This window comes from Anastrepha obliqua, chromosome 3, assembly GCF_027943255.1.
Source record: "Anastrepha obliqua isolate idAnaObli1 chromosome 3, idAnaObli1_1.0, whole genome shotgun sequence".
In the NCBI taxonomy this organism is placed as follows: Eukaryota; Metazoa; Arthropoda; class Insecta; order Diptera; family Tephritidae; genus Anastrepha; species Anastrepha obliqua.
In genome coordinates, this window is record NC_072894.1 from 77050441 (window position 1) to 77065201 (window position 14761).

Below are 14761 nucleotides of genomic sequence, written 5' to 3' on the forward strand. Positions count from 1 at the left end.
TTGAAAATCCACCCCCTTCCACCCCTATTGGCCACCCCCTCACGTGAAATAGCGTATATTCATTCTCTCTTTTAGTATTTATTTCTTGTGCACAAAAAATAGCATAAAAGCCAGATAGCAAGTGGTAGCAGCTGAATCTTGTTTTATTCAGTAACCATTACTTTTTTGAGTAACCTTTAATAGGTTTCAAAGCAGCATATGACGGCGTTGTATTACTATACAGTTTGAAAACTCAAATTTTATAAAAAAAATTGCAAAAAATGTATCTACGTATTGCTGCAGCTAAAAATTTTGTGTCGAGGTATTGATATGTACTAAAGATTTCTCGTATTTTACTAACCTTCCGAAGATGATTCCATTTGGTTTTGTTCAATTTACTCCATTACAAAATCTTTCAAATGTGTACAACTTTCACTATTCATCGACAGTAATACGATGCTCAAACGAAGGCCACGTTGCGACTAAAAATACAGAGGATACTTAGGGTACAGGACGTTGCTATGAACGGTTTTTACTACTCAAGGCATTACTGCCAACCCAAAGACAAAAAAACTCTATCTAGAAACTTTCTTTACGACTTTTGGCCAGCTTTTTGGGAATCGGCCGCACTGTGTGGCTGGCCAACAGATGTAAATTTCTGTCAGCTGTTTTCCAGTTCTATATATATTTCATATAAATACTGACGCATTTAGTAGAAGAATATTAATATACTTGATAGTGTAAACTTGTTTTTATTTAAAAGTTATTCCAAAAATTGTATATTAGACAAAAAGTTCAGTTTTGTTTTTATGAAAGTCTCGCCCAGTTGGATAACTCACGTCCTTTCAGTTTCATTGCATATCTCATACTTTATTTTAAATTTAATTTTAATGAGCTGCTTTTGAAGTATGCGTTAAGACGTGCTTTATTCTTTGGACTGACGTCACATAGTTTTTCCCAAATTCGACTATAAAGTACTGATCTTCTTCTTACGTTATATATTTTCTTGTTTCTAGGACGAACAAAGCACCTCAAACCTCTAATCTTACGTGGTCAGGTACAATTGGTTCAGTGATATATTATTACTATATTTTTTGTTAAAACATCTGTATTAGTGCCCATTTACACAGAGAAACATTTGGAAGGGAAACATTTTGTTTGTGGGTGAAGGACGGACGCGGAAGAGAGAAGGGATTTCGTCTCCCGTACTGGCGACACTTTTGCGCTTCTTATTCGTATTTCCAACCTTAAAGCAATTTTCGACAGTTGCTTCATGCGTTTTCTTCTTTTGTGGGGAAAAACTCTTAGTTCTGTGTTGGTTTTCAATCAAAGGGAATAAATCAACGATGGCGAACATCACAACACTGTTTGAGAAATGCAGGATGAATTTTGCTAGTAAAGTAGGTATAATTTAAAAAACTTATGGAGGATGTTTATGTTGAGTTCTAATTTTTCCCCCATTTCTAGGTGCTCAAGTTAATTTTAAGTTAATTATTCATATATGAAGTATTTTTAATTTAATTTTCTTTTTATGCAAGTACAAACATGTAAATAAAAAAACCAATAAATTTATTTAATCAGTTTGCATTCTTCATTGAAATATTTAAGAATCTGTTGCGGGCGTTCACCGCTTTACATGTTAGCAGGTTTTATAATATATCTGAACCAGAATGTGGTAAAGTAGTAGACGTCAAAATATTGCCGAAAACAATTTTGTCCGTGTGACTGCGAATAGAGCATGAAAAGAGAATTTCCAGTGTTTCCTTTCTAAATGTCCCCGTGTGTAAGTCGGCACTTAGTCCTTAATACAATGTGTTTTTGGTAAAGGAAGCATGGCAGTGCTCATATAAACCAATTTCGTATAGTTTCGATATCATTGTTCGCAGAGTAATATGAATTCACAGAGATGTATAAAATATGAATGCTTTAAGAACGCAACGAAGTAGACGATATTAGTAAATGAGGTGTCGCACCTCCCATGCAGACCAGTTTTTAATAGTGCATAGTTTCGAAACCATTTTTCGTAGAGTAATGGGATTCGTCACAGATGCATAATATATCAATGCCTTAATAATTATGAAAAGAAGATGGCGTTAACTCACATCTACTGTGTCCGACATATTTGGCTCCCAGCGACTAGGCTGTTCGCAAGCCTACAAAAATGCTAGCCGGTAAGAAATTTTGCTCGATTGAAGAGGTTATCGCTGAAGGCATAAGAATAAACGTTCTACAAAAGTGGTATTGAAATTTACAGCGGCGCTGGAGTAATTGCGTTGTTCTTGATGGAAATTATAATACGTTGATGAATAAAACTAATTTTGAATAAAAAACGTATTTTCTTTGTTAGGTCTGGGAGTTTTCAGCCCATGCGTTATGTGCTACAGTTGTGGAGAGCCTTCATCCCACAACTACCAATTCGCATGCCCCAGCTCATTTAATGTCTCTCTATTTGTGATCTAACATGGGAGAAACTGCACGTTTCCTAGATCTACCATGAGATGATCGAATTATATGAGCAAAGTTTTCACCTTCAGATATGGTAATGCTACTAACATCAACAGTTCAATAATATATGAAATTCTTAGTGTAGCAAGAATTATTCTCTTTGAAATTGAGAAATTGCTTTTACACTTCGTGGTATGCCAAGGTTAAGATACTGTTGCAGCGTTATTGATAAAGAAGAAGCAGAATAATGAGAAAATACTTTAAAATTACTAAGGAAAAGCTTCAAGTGACGAATATTGCAGTTCGGTAATTTTTATTTCCTGAAAAGGGTGAGAAAGTTGAAATTGTTAAATTTTATCATGCTTTGAATTGTATAAATATTTTAGTAGTCATGTAAGAATGAGCGCATAGTAGGCATACACACACATATGCATGTGCTTACTGAGATAACCGTCTCACCTACTTTACATAGTAAATACCCAAGGGCCGTTTTATTTTTTATTAAATAAATTTTTTATGGAAATAGTTGACTTACAATGAAGAAATCCTCTTGAATGCTTTGCTGTCATATCTGAAAATACAATGGTGCATTGAAAGAAAATGAAGAGAGAGTGAGAGAGAGTATTTAAGATGTAAATCACTTGAATATGAAGTGTAGCAATAGCGTTTCCAAGCAAGACGCGCCTTGTCTCAACCACTACTTGCGTATGTATGTACATACATATGCACACTTAACTACATATATACAAGCCCATATACACTTTAACTTATTGCCATACACGAGTATGTCTACACACGAGTATTATATTACATGTATGCTTACTTTGATAACTACGAATTTATGTAGCTGATAGAGCGGTATAACGGCTTGAAATCATAACATGGACGCACATAACAGCTGGCATGCTACAAGTTGACAAGAGAAAATGCCTTATTTTGCTACACACATGCGTAGGTATTATTATTCTAGTAGTAAATAAATATAGGTATCTTTAATACGGCGCACATACAGACAAAATATAACTATGTAAGTATAAATGTTCAAAGTACAAATGTTCAACAGGGACTTGTTCGTATTTTTGCATATTTACGTATTGGAGATAATTCGTATTTAAATGTGGCACTATGGCACACACTCACATACTTACCGATATTACAAAAAGCTGTATCAATACCCTGTCAGTAACTCAGCTAACTTTTAATGTAAGCACTTTAATCTAACCACATCGCTATTAGACGCGTTTGATTCTTGGATTTTTTTTATTGTAACCAACTGACTTTTTCAATATGGCGATGCCCTTGACAGCAGTCAATTTCCTGACTCTGTATGATCTCTTAACTAACTTAAAGTTAGTTATTTTGAAGTTAATCGAAGTTGTCTTATTTATTGCTAGATATGAACTAAATGCATTCCAGTTCGTTTTGCCTTCGCTTTGTTTAAGCCAGCTATAAGTGAACTGTTACTTAGCTTATAACAGGTGGCGCAAAATTAATCGCCCAATTTGGTTTTTGAATAACTTTTTTACTAAATAAAAAAAATTATTTCTAGTGATGAGGAATTTTTTTTATTTTGATCATTATGCGCTCAATTGACTGCCTGTTTGAATATTGCAACTGACTTATTCACAAGTTTGCTGCTGATTGAAGTAGGACGCCATTTGATAAAATTTAAAATATTGAAAAGGACGATTAATTTTGCGCCACCCGTAGTACGTTTTATTAAAATATGTTAGAAAAGCGTCCCTTTTTTAATATATTCATCTATTTCCACAATTTTCTAAAAATATTCGCTTTCCTTTTTTTTCAATAATATGAAAATAATTTGCGCCAAAATAACAGGTAAAAAACACAAAAGCAGGCTTAAATTAAGTAAGAAAGGTTAAATTCGGTTCGGAACGAACGGTATATATACCCGCGCACATTTTAGTGAAATTTACTTTGGGCTGACTGTTTGGAGTCAAACAAAATAGCCAATTGAGATAAAGTTTGTATAATATCACCAGGTGGACGGATGGAAATTTAGTCTTGATAAATAAAAATTTGGCGTGATTTTATCCGATCTCATTAGTATTAACGTTGAGCGTAAATACGGTGGAGGGCAATACATCTTACTTGCAAATTCAGAATAAAAAATAATATTATATTCTCTAGGAGGTCCATAGATCATGGAGAGAAGATAGTACGTGTGTTACAACCAGCCTAATTTGGCCGCAAACAGATAGGAGAATTAGGAGAATTGCTTAACCTCTTAAGAGAGAGAACATTTCGAAGGTCGTGGCTTGTGTCACCGGTCATTGGCTGTTAAGTAGACACTCTTCTAGACTAGGAATATTTTCGCACGAATATTGCAGAAGTTGTAGAGACGAGGAAGAGGAAGAAAGAGTAGAACACTTCCTCTGTAATTGTGCAGCCGTAGCTACGAATAGAACAATGTTTTAAGGAAAATACATTTTGACTCTCTAACGGTACTATCCGGTGTTGGAATAAACCTATCGTTGCATAAGAGTCTAACTGGTTCAATGAAAAAATAAACAGCAAACAGTGGTACCACAACTGTTTTACATGTCTAAGTGAGTTGGTGACTCTAAGCCGACCGTCACAAAAACCTAACCTATACCAAGTTTTTGCGAGTTTCAATGAGTCGTTATCGAGATAACCCCATTTCTCAATTTTTTTTCACTCGCGTCGTAATATATAATTTATGCCCAATTAATACATGTAAGAATTTGGAATGTTCAATTTATGTAACAACACTTAAGTTGCACACTTTAACCTCACTTAATTACACGCATCAGGCAATGCACAAACCAAGATGGCAAATAAAAAAATTTACATATGTAAAAAACACACAGCAATTAAATGCTCTTTAAACAAAAATAAGAAAATATGTCATAACAACAAATTCACTGCACAGAATATTCAAGATTTGTTTTTGAGGAAATTCAGCATTGCATTGTAACTAATTGGCGTTTAAGTCATATAGAAGTCGGCTTATGAATTGCTTATAGAGTATTTAATGCCATGGTTAATAGTTATACCAAATAGGTTTCAGCTAAAGCTTTATGGAGTATACCTACATACATATATAGCATCTTCTTTAGGCAGACACATAAATATATAATATAAGTAGATACAAAGAAAGCCATTCCAAATGTGCACTGACCAGATGATAAAGCGATAAGGTAATAATTGTCTAAATTGTCAAATAACAGCTAATGATTTACTGTAACGGCAATTATATTGCATGCAGCTTATGACTAGAATTACATTTTACAAGCAATACATTTATGTACACCTGTATCCAATGAATATTTGTCTACGCTCTTGACTCGATTGCATAATTGCGTATATTTACAATAATAAATTTACAATGAAGATATTAAAATGAAGAACAAAACTGAGAGTAATGAGTTTCATTCTAGAGTTTAGACAAGTTTGCCTTTATGTGTTTGCTTTCTTTAGTCAATAATGTCAAGATACTTTGTACTCAAATCTTAAAAATTAGATCAACTTCCTTATAATATATATAAATAATATATACTATAATAAAAAACCAGACCGGTTTTCAATATTTTTCCTTTTTTTTGTTTAAATATTCATTATTTTTGTATTAAAGTATAGGTCAGCAAAAACCTAACCAATCATAAAATTTTGTACAAAAATTAAAAAAGGCAGACAAAGAAAGAGGGAGAGTCCCGAGAGAGAATGAGACAGAGAGAGAGAGAGAAAGAATATATATCTAAATAAATTCACAACATTTTCAGAGAATATAAATAGACAAAATTAACAAAAAACGCAAAGGGTCAACCGGTGTAGGTAAATGCCGGACACAAACCATGGCAACAACACGCACTACTCCGAGCGTTTATCACCCGCACAAACGCAGCGATTCCAATAGCACAAATTACCGCAAGGCAATACCAATAAATCCGACGCCGGAATGGAGAGCACTTTATAGTACGCACAAGTACTAGCCAGGAAAGGGGAATAAGCGCCAAAACAGTAGGCACCAAAGAAATATAACGCCAAAAAGTAGGCACCAAAATATATTTCCTCAAGTTTGCACAAGCAAACAAGCGCAAAAAGTAGGCAGTATTATTTTTTAATAGAAATTAGCATCCCCAAGGAAGAACTCAAGAAAAATAGCCTAAAGTGTACCCAAGATATATATAAGGTATAGTTCTCTCTCTCCTTTTCCTCTTCGATATATATTTTTTCTCTCTCGCGGAACGAAAATGCCTAAAACGTTGCACGGGCTTGAAATTTTACTCTCCATTCTCGCTCGTCCATCGACGCCTAAGATGTTTCACTTCAAAAATGTACCAATTCCACGGTTTTTAGAAAAAAATTTGGAATTCAACTTTAAAGCCGACTAAAATTTATTATAATATACATAGTGTAAGTTTGAGGTTGCTAAAATTCCGTTAATTTTTCCTCTGAGAGTGTCGCCAATTTTCTTCCCATAAAAAACAAAGATCGTACACTCGTTAGCTATATTTTTATATAAAAATAATCAATATTAAAAACAAAAGCAGGAAAATAGTCCCAACTGGTCAAAATGTAGATGCAGTGTCGTTTTGTAGCAGAGCGTATAATCAATATTTAATTTCATGCTTTTCTCTTTTATAATAGCATACACAATTTTCTTCAATATTAGTTAAAGTGTGCACAGAAAAAAAGTATATTATAGCAGGTTCAGGAGTAGTATTTTATTTCTGTAGCACCCAACCTCATCGATGGCTTGGAAATGCTACTTTTGCACAATTGCAAATTGTTTGCTAAACTCTTTAACATAATTGATCTGCAAAGATGATATGGCTGAATAAAATTTCAGGCCATGAAGTTATAGCAAATACGCTTAAGTAAGAAATCTAATGCGATTGGTCTAGATGGCATTCCCCCAAATTTTTTAAATGTTTATTGCCTAATTTTTTCCCTATGTAACTTATGTCTTAAATAGTATTTTAATTGTGCCCATTTTTCCACAATGTTGGAAGTCGGCTTAAGTCATTCTAATTAGTAAATCTAATGGGGACTTGAGACCCACCGCAATACTACCTTTTTATGTCCAAGGTACTTGAACGCATAATGCATGCTCAGATAAATTCTTTTCTGAGTCGAAATCTGCTGTCCAAGCGAAGCTGTATAATGAGGCTATCGGATGACATTGACAATAATCGCATAATTTTATTAACACTTTCGGATCATTCTAAAGCTTTCGACACTGCCAATCACGAAATTCTAGCTTTGAAACTTAGCTTCTTATCGACAGCATTACAATTAATAAAAACATACCTCAGTGCTGTTTGTGACGGTGACAATAGACCTAACTTTTTACCCTTAACTAAAAGCTCGATTCTCGGTCCTGATCTACAAAGTGTGTTAAAATATTGTGACATTCATGTATACGCAGATGATGTTCAATTATATTTCAGCTGTCCATTTGTATCTGCCAATATTGTACTATTATTAATCTCAGCACTGACTTAGATCACCTCAGCAAGTGGGCTTGTCACAATGTGTTACTTTTAAATGCAAGTAAATCTGAGTGTATCGTTATTTACAAGAAGTCTTTCGAACTCTAAGACTACACTGTTACAAAATCTTTTGATACTGTCAGAAATCTAGGACTAATTTTCAATAGAACTCTATGGTGGAATAGCCACATTTACACTGGAACAGGCAAGGTCTTCAATGCACTTTACTCCAATAAAAATCTGACTGCTTTCAGCTGAAACATTTCTGTTACCCACGTTATTGTATCGATGTGAATTCTATACCAATTATGATAGTCTGTGCCGTAGTAAACTTAGTTCCTTCTACAACAACATCGCCAAATTTGTTTATTGTGTAGAATGTCGTGATCACATATGAGTTTTTACCTCAAACATATTTTGTTTAAAGTTTGATTATTTTTTAAAAGCAAAATGCCTAATACTGTTTCACAAGGTCCTTACGCTAGTGAGCCCAATTACCTTGCCAAACGAATTCAATTCACTTGATCGTCCCGATCACTTAACCTGTTCAGTGCAAAATAGAGTTATCTTGTAGCTGAACGTCAGTTCTTCGTATGCTGTTCGTCTTTGATGTGCTCCGTAACAAAATATCAAAACCATTCGAAGTACATTGCGCTTTGCCCGCCAAACTGCTAATATGCCCGTACATATACATGTTTTTCTAATGCTTCCTTGTTCTTTTCCTCCTAAATCCCCTTTTTACAGCCTACTATTTCCTCTTGTCAAATCGTTTTCCCTAAAACACCTCTGTTTTTAATCTTATTTTTAATACTTTAGAATTAAAAAATAACTTACGGCTGTATGTTTGATTAATGAATAAAAAATAAAAAAACTGTATTGAATTAACGGCAACTAAACTTTATTTTGTCAAATCACCTTTTCTTCCTTTTTAGGATACCATCTATAATCAAGGCCTTTTTTCATCTGCTAACTATTTTAATGAAATTCGCAGATTTAATGAAATAGTAATTAAAATCGTATGCTAATAATAGAGTGCTTGAAATTTTGAGTGGGACTGTGGCATCACGCTCAAATTATTTTATAAAATCATTTAGCTGAGCACACTACAATGAAATTCAAATTTTTAATTAAATAGAAATTTGATCTTTATAAAGTTTTTTGACGTGAAAGCCTTAACATACATACATATATTCACTTTGGCCTAATTTCCATTATGAAAATGTGTGCATTTTCTCATTATCATAATAATACAAACAAAAAAGTACATGAACATAACAAAGAATCAACGTATGCAGAAAGTCAAGTGGTAGGTGCATAATAAATAAGTGGTGCACTTAAATTTAACAGCAGAGAATAGCAGCTGTGTTTAACATAGACATATGCATACGTATAGCCCCGCAGAAAGTCGGACTGCCTCCGGATTTGGCAGAGTTAGCCTGATATTCATTGACACCAACGCACAAATTTTAAAGACTACGCAACACCACATCATTGTAGCGATGTTTAGGGCGAGATCCATTTATGTATGCAACTGATTTGAGTCGATGTGTTTTCTTTTTCAATCACCGCTTTATTTTGAAATATTGAAAACTTGCGTCCAAAGTGAGTCCTCAAGTGTTTGTTTCAACGTACCCAAGTGTTGGATATCGGAGGTTGGTTGTGTGTGCTCAGTAGTTAATCGACCCACACTATTAAGATGAATATCACGCTAGTCATTCATAAGATAGAACCGGAAATCATCAACATGGAAGAGAGGGCGTGGGCTACAGCAAGACCCGTCAAGGCCGCTATTGTGTTTCACACAAACGAACAGCGATCAATTGCAAAGAAAACAATCCAAAAGCGTATCGCTAATATACTTTAATATAATTACGCTGTATCAAAAATATTTAGCTTTCGAGCAAAACATTGTATTAACAACACCAAAGCATTGGTGCTATGACTATGAGGTATGAATAATTAGAAAATAAATTTTCTAGGTGATTTAGCAAAGCTGGTAAAGCCATCAGTGCACTTTCTCATTCTGATGAGCGTAGCATAATTTCCCATTATAATTAACACCTCAGATATTAGAGCTCCACACGCACTAGAACGAGATGCGTTTTGAGTAATTCCGCGTCGTATTGAGTTATAAAGTAATGCAAAAAATTACTTATTCCTTTGAAATATTGAATTTTGTGATTTTTTGAGAAGAAATTTTATTTGTATCTAACATAGCGAAAAGGCAGTTAGTTATAGTTATATTTTTAAACTGATCCTGCAATGAAAAATATTTCCTTCCTCTTGAAATATGCACTCATGAAGCCAAAAGAAAATACTAAATTTTTCCATGTATGTATATGTTTATATTGGTATTAGGATTTTTCCAAAATTAAAGGAGTCGTAGCTCCCTATAGGAATTGCAAGGTGAAGAAAAAAGTAAGAGCGATCGCTTATTGAGTTTTGCTCGAAGAGTGCGGCCAGTTTGTGATAAGTGTTGAAGTGTATATGTATGTGATTGATGATATGTTATGTTATGATGTTATGTTATGTTATGTTATGTTATGTTATGTTATGTTATGTTATGTTATGTTATGTTATGTTATGTTATGTTATGTTATGTTATGTTATGTTATGTTATGTTATGTTATGTTATGTTATGTTATGTTATGTTATGTTATGTTATGTTATGTTATGTTATGTTATGTTATGTTATGTTATGTTATGTTATGTTATGTTATGTTTTGTTATATTATGGTATGCTATGTATACAGCATACTAATCCACATTTTTGAGCACACTGAGTTGTAGTGATTCGAATTCTGCACTTTAAACAATATTTCTTTAATTCGAAAAATATTTGACTCCAAAATTGTATAAAAGCGCGATTTTGAATGCCAAAGTATATTCGAGCGCCATATATGAACATATTTTGCACCAATATGCTTGCATACTCTCAAGAAGTGGTCTAGAACTAGTTACATAGCTAAGCAGATGAAACTTCTGCCTACATTACGGCACTCATACACGCACATGAGCAGCACATGCTTACATAACTTGTGTATGGTTAAGATTTTATAGCACTCCGCCGTCCTCGCTCACCGTACGCTGTTTCCCGCTTCGAAAATTACAAAGCTTTCTTTTTGTGTGCAGCGAGTTGTTCAATGGAATAGCGACGAGTGCATCCTCATAGGAAGGATAATAGCAAAAATGAATAAAATTTGTGTACAATTTTCATTGTTGTACACGACCATCTTATTTCCTTTTGTTGTGAATTATGCATCTGATTGTTGTTGGTCGAACGGCGGAAAGAAAGGAAATGCAACTGGTTTGGTTGACTGCAAAAGGTTCATAACCCCACGAAATAACTATGTATCATATGTTGAAGTGGTAACGAACTGAATGTTTTGGAATAAGTATCTACAGCGATTTAGTTAGTAGTTTAGCCTTAAGCATAAATATTTACTTATATATCCATGCACATGAGTATATAAGAGGATGACGGGCAGGAAATGAAGGTAAGCAAATTATTATTTTTTATATCTTAACTGTTAAAGTTATTTAATGATTTTTAATGAAATGATATTTAATGAAATTTAAAATTATAATTATGCCTTTATTCCCTACGTTTCGGAAGGGAAAAATAGCCACAAGAAAGGAAGAAAACGGCAAACTTCGATCAAGTTGGAAAAATTGTAAAGCGGAATCCTTAGGTACTAAAACCGTAGCTATACTCACTTCTCAAAAATGTAACAGTAAGATTCCTTCCTTTAAAAGTATTTAAATTCGAATAAAATGATAAACTGTAAGATTTAAATGCAACGGTAAAAACGCTTGATTGCGTATACGCAGTGTAGGCCAAATACCCCGAGCAGACTGTGAGAATTTGAAAGCCCAAGCCCGTTAAATTTAGATTTTTGCCGTATTTTCGAAACCAAAAATCAATTGATAATCACTTTTCTGATAATACCTAATGATGAAGATCGCTTGTAACTATTCAGCTCTAAATCATTTTAGAAAGCCTAGTTTGAAGCCCTTTGATATTTCAAAAGAGCGGTGAAAAGGAAAGATTTAGAAATACATTTAGCATTCATTCTGCCAAATTAACTCAAAAAACCATGTTCCAAAAAGTGGTCTTGTTGTGCTTATGCGCGAATTTCATCCTTTCGCAATGAAATAAATGTACTTCATTATGAGCAAAAAGCGAAAATCTAAATTCGGGCTGTATCGGATTTTAAACACGCGAACAGAGATGAACAAAATGATACAGGAACTTTTTAAAGTTATTTTCACCGCTACCGCTAAATCTTTTATATGGCATCCCTTTTAGGAGATTGATAATAGCAGAATAGAGAAAATCCAGGAAAGTGTTTTAAAAATTATCGATAAGAAATTGCACACTTTCAGCAATATAGCTAACTACGAGATAAGAAAAAGGATACACTGCATTCTTTTTATAAAACAGTTTCATTGTGTCCCTCTCGAGATTTAAGGAAAAACACCTTTTCCCCAATTATTTGCGTAGAATCAATTATGACGGCAATGATCTTATTCAGAAGTGTTTGCTTCTCTACAACTGTGATTGCCGTAGCTGAAGTCGATAGTCGGTAGTGCTCAGGTTCGAAACCTCGGCCATGAAATACCAAGTGACAGAAGCAATATTTTCTAACAGCGCTCACCACTCGGCAGGCAATTGCAAACCTCTGACTGTATTTCTGCCATGAAAAATCTCCTTATAAAAAGTCAACTGCCGTTCGCAGGTGGGTTAAAGTTCAGTTTATTTACCGAAAATATCACGCATAAAACGAGTTCTAATATAACCTCTGTTCTCACACATCTGTAGTAGGATTTAGTTTTTTGTGTGGTACATTTACTTGTCGTTCCCGAAAACAGCTAAATGGAAAGGACGTTGAAAAAGGCAATTAGTGGGTTAATTTTAAGCTGACAAATTTATGGGAGGTCGTGGAAGGTGGAAAACTCATACTAGTGCAAACAAACGTGTAGTAATCTTTAATTCATACTAATATTACTACACAGCATTAACCTATTTTAGCGTCATAAATTTTATAGATACTCCGAAAATTATTAATGAACTAGCCTCGGCTAATTAAGTGAAAATGGATAAATCAGAGTATTATAAATAAAATCAAAGATCAAAGCAGAAATAATTTCAAAGCCGAAAGAGTCTTCTCCACCCAATTCAGTGTCAAAAAATAGTCGCACGAGTATTTTTGACTCAGCACGTGCATGACGTCCCGTTGAGGTTACAACTACAGAAACAATCGAAACCAACATCATACAATAGTAAAAGGAGACATAAGATTGAGAGTGAATGTGAAAACTTGGACTGCAAAGATGAAAACTCAGTACATAATATTGGTGCGCAACTAAGTTCCCCCCGTTTGCCAATAGATGCCGCCAACAGTGTGTGTTAGTTGATTCTAACATAACCTAAACGTCATAAACCAAGCATAGACATATACTAAACAAACTGCTTCGACACATTAGTGATTTTGTTTTGGTGTCATATACTTTTGGTTTTTTGAAAATGTCTGATTTTGTGACGAATAATCGTAATTTGCGGGAAGTGTTGATTTTCCTCTTTCATTCGAAAAAAACGGCGGCTGAAGAGCATCGAAAGCTACAAAAGGTTTATGGAGATGCTGCTTTAACTGAAACAACGTGCCGAGATTGGTTCCGCCGCTTCAATGCCGGTGATTTTAATGTTGACGACCGTCCGCGTGAAGGAAGGGCAAAAACCTTCGAAGACGTTGAATTGGAGGCCTTACTCAATGAGGATCCGTGTCAAACGCAAGAAGAGCTTTCTTCAGTATTAGGAGTTATCCACCAATCCATTTCCAAGCGATTGCATGCTTTGGGAATGATTCAGAAACAGGGGACTTGAGTTCCTTATGAGTTAAAACCAAGGGATGTTGAACGTCGTTTTATCGCCTGTGACCAACTGCTCTAGCGGCAAAAAAGGAAGGGTTTTCTTCATCGCATAGTGACGGTGAAAAATGGATTCATTACAGCAATTCAAAGAAAAGAAAGTCATGGGGACCGCCCGGTTGCCCGGTCATGCTTCTACGTCGTAGCCGCGGCCGAATATTCGCGCTGCGAAGGTTATGCTATGTATTTGGGGGGGCCAAGTTGGTGTTATTTATTATGAACTGTTAAAACAAAGCAAAACCCTCATTGTGGATCGATATCGACTTCAATTGATGCGATTGAGCCGAGCACTGCGCGAAAGCGGCCGCAATACGCGGAAAGAAAAAAATGAATATGTATATTCATGCACTTTGGCGGTTTTTCCCTCGAAAATCTTTCAGAATTTATATATATATATATATATAATTGGCGCGTACACTTCTGTTAGGTGTTTGGCCGAGCTCCTCCTCCTATTTGTGGTGTGCGTCTTGATGTTGTTCCATGGGATGGTGGGACCTACAGTTTTTTCAAGCCGACTCCGAACGGCAATATTTTTATGAAGAGCTGTTTCATGGCAGAAATACACTCGGAGGTTTGCCATTGCCTGCCGAGGGGCGAACGCTACTAGAAAAATGTTTTTCTTAATTTTGGTGTTTCACCGAGATTCGAACCAACGTTCTCTCTGTGAATTTCGAATGGTAATCACGCACCAACCCATTCGGCTACGGCGGCCGCATGAAATCTAATTACAATAAAAAGTTGCACGCATATATAATACATTTTTTTATTTAACTCGCCCTTAAACGCAAACAAATGTATTTTGTTCTATTTAGAGGTATATATATAAATATATATATCTTTTAGGGAGAAATTTTCTTAAATACTAGGTGACCAGAAGGCTCATGAGTTTTCAATGCAGGAATTTTATTTCGCAAAATTGTTCCCATCTGGTT

The 14761-nt window shown here is 34.7% G+C and overlaps 1 protein-coding gene across 2 annotated transcripts in view; it reads right to left on the reverse strand.

The window, feature by feature from the left end:
• The window catches only part of LOC129240795 (band 7 protein AGAP004871), a 150235-nt gene that overhangs the window by 92680 nt on the left and 42794 nt on the right, over positions 1 to 14761 (reverse strand). The window lies entirely within an intron of this gene.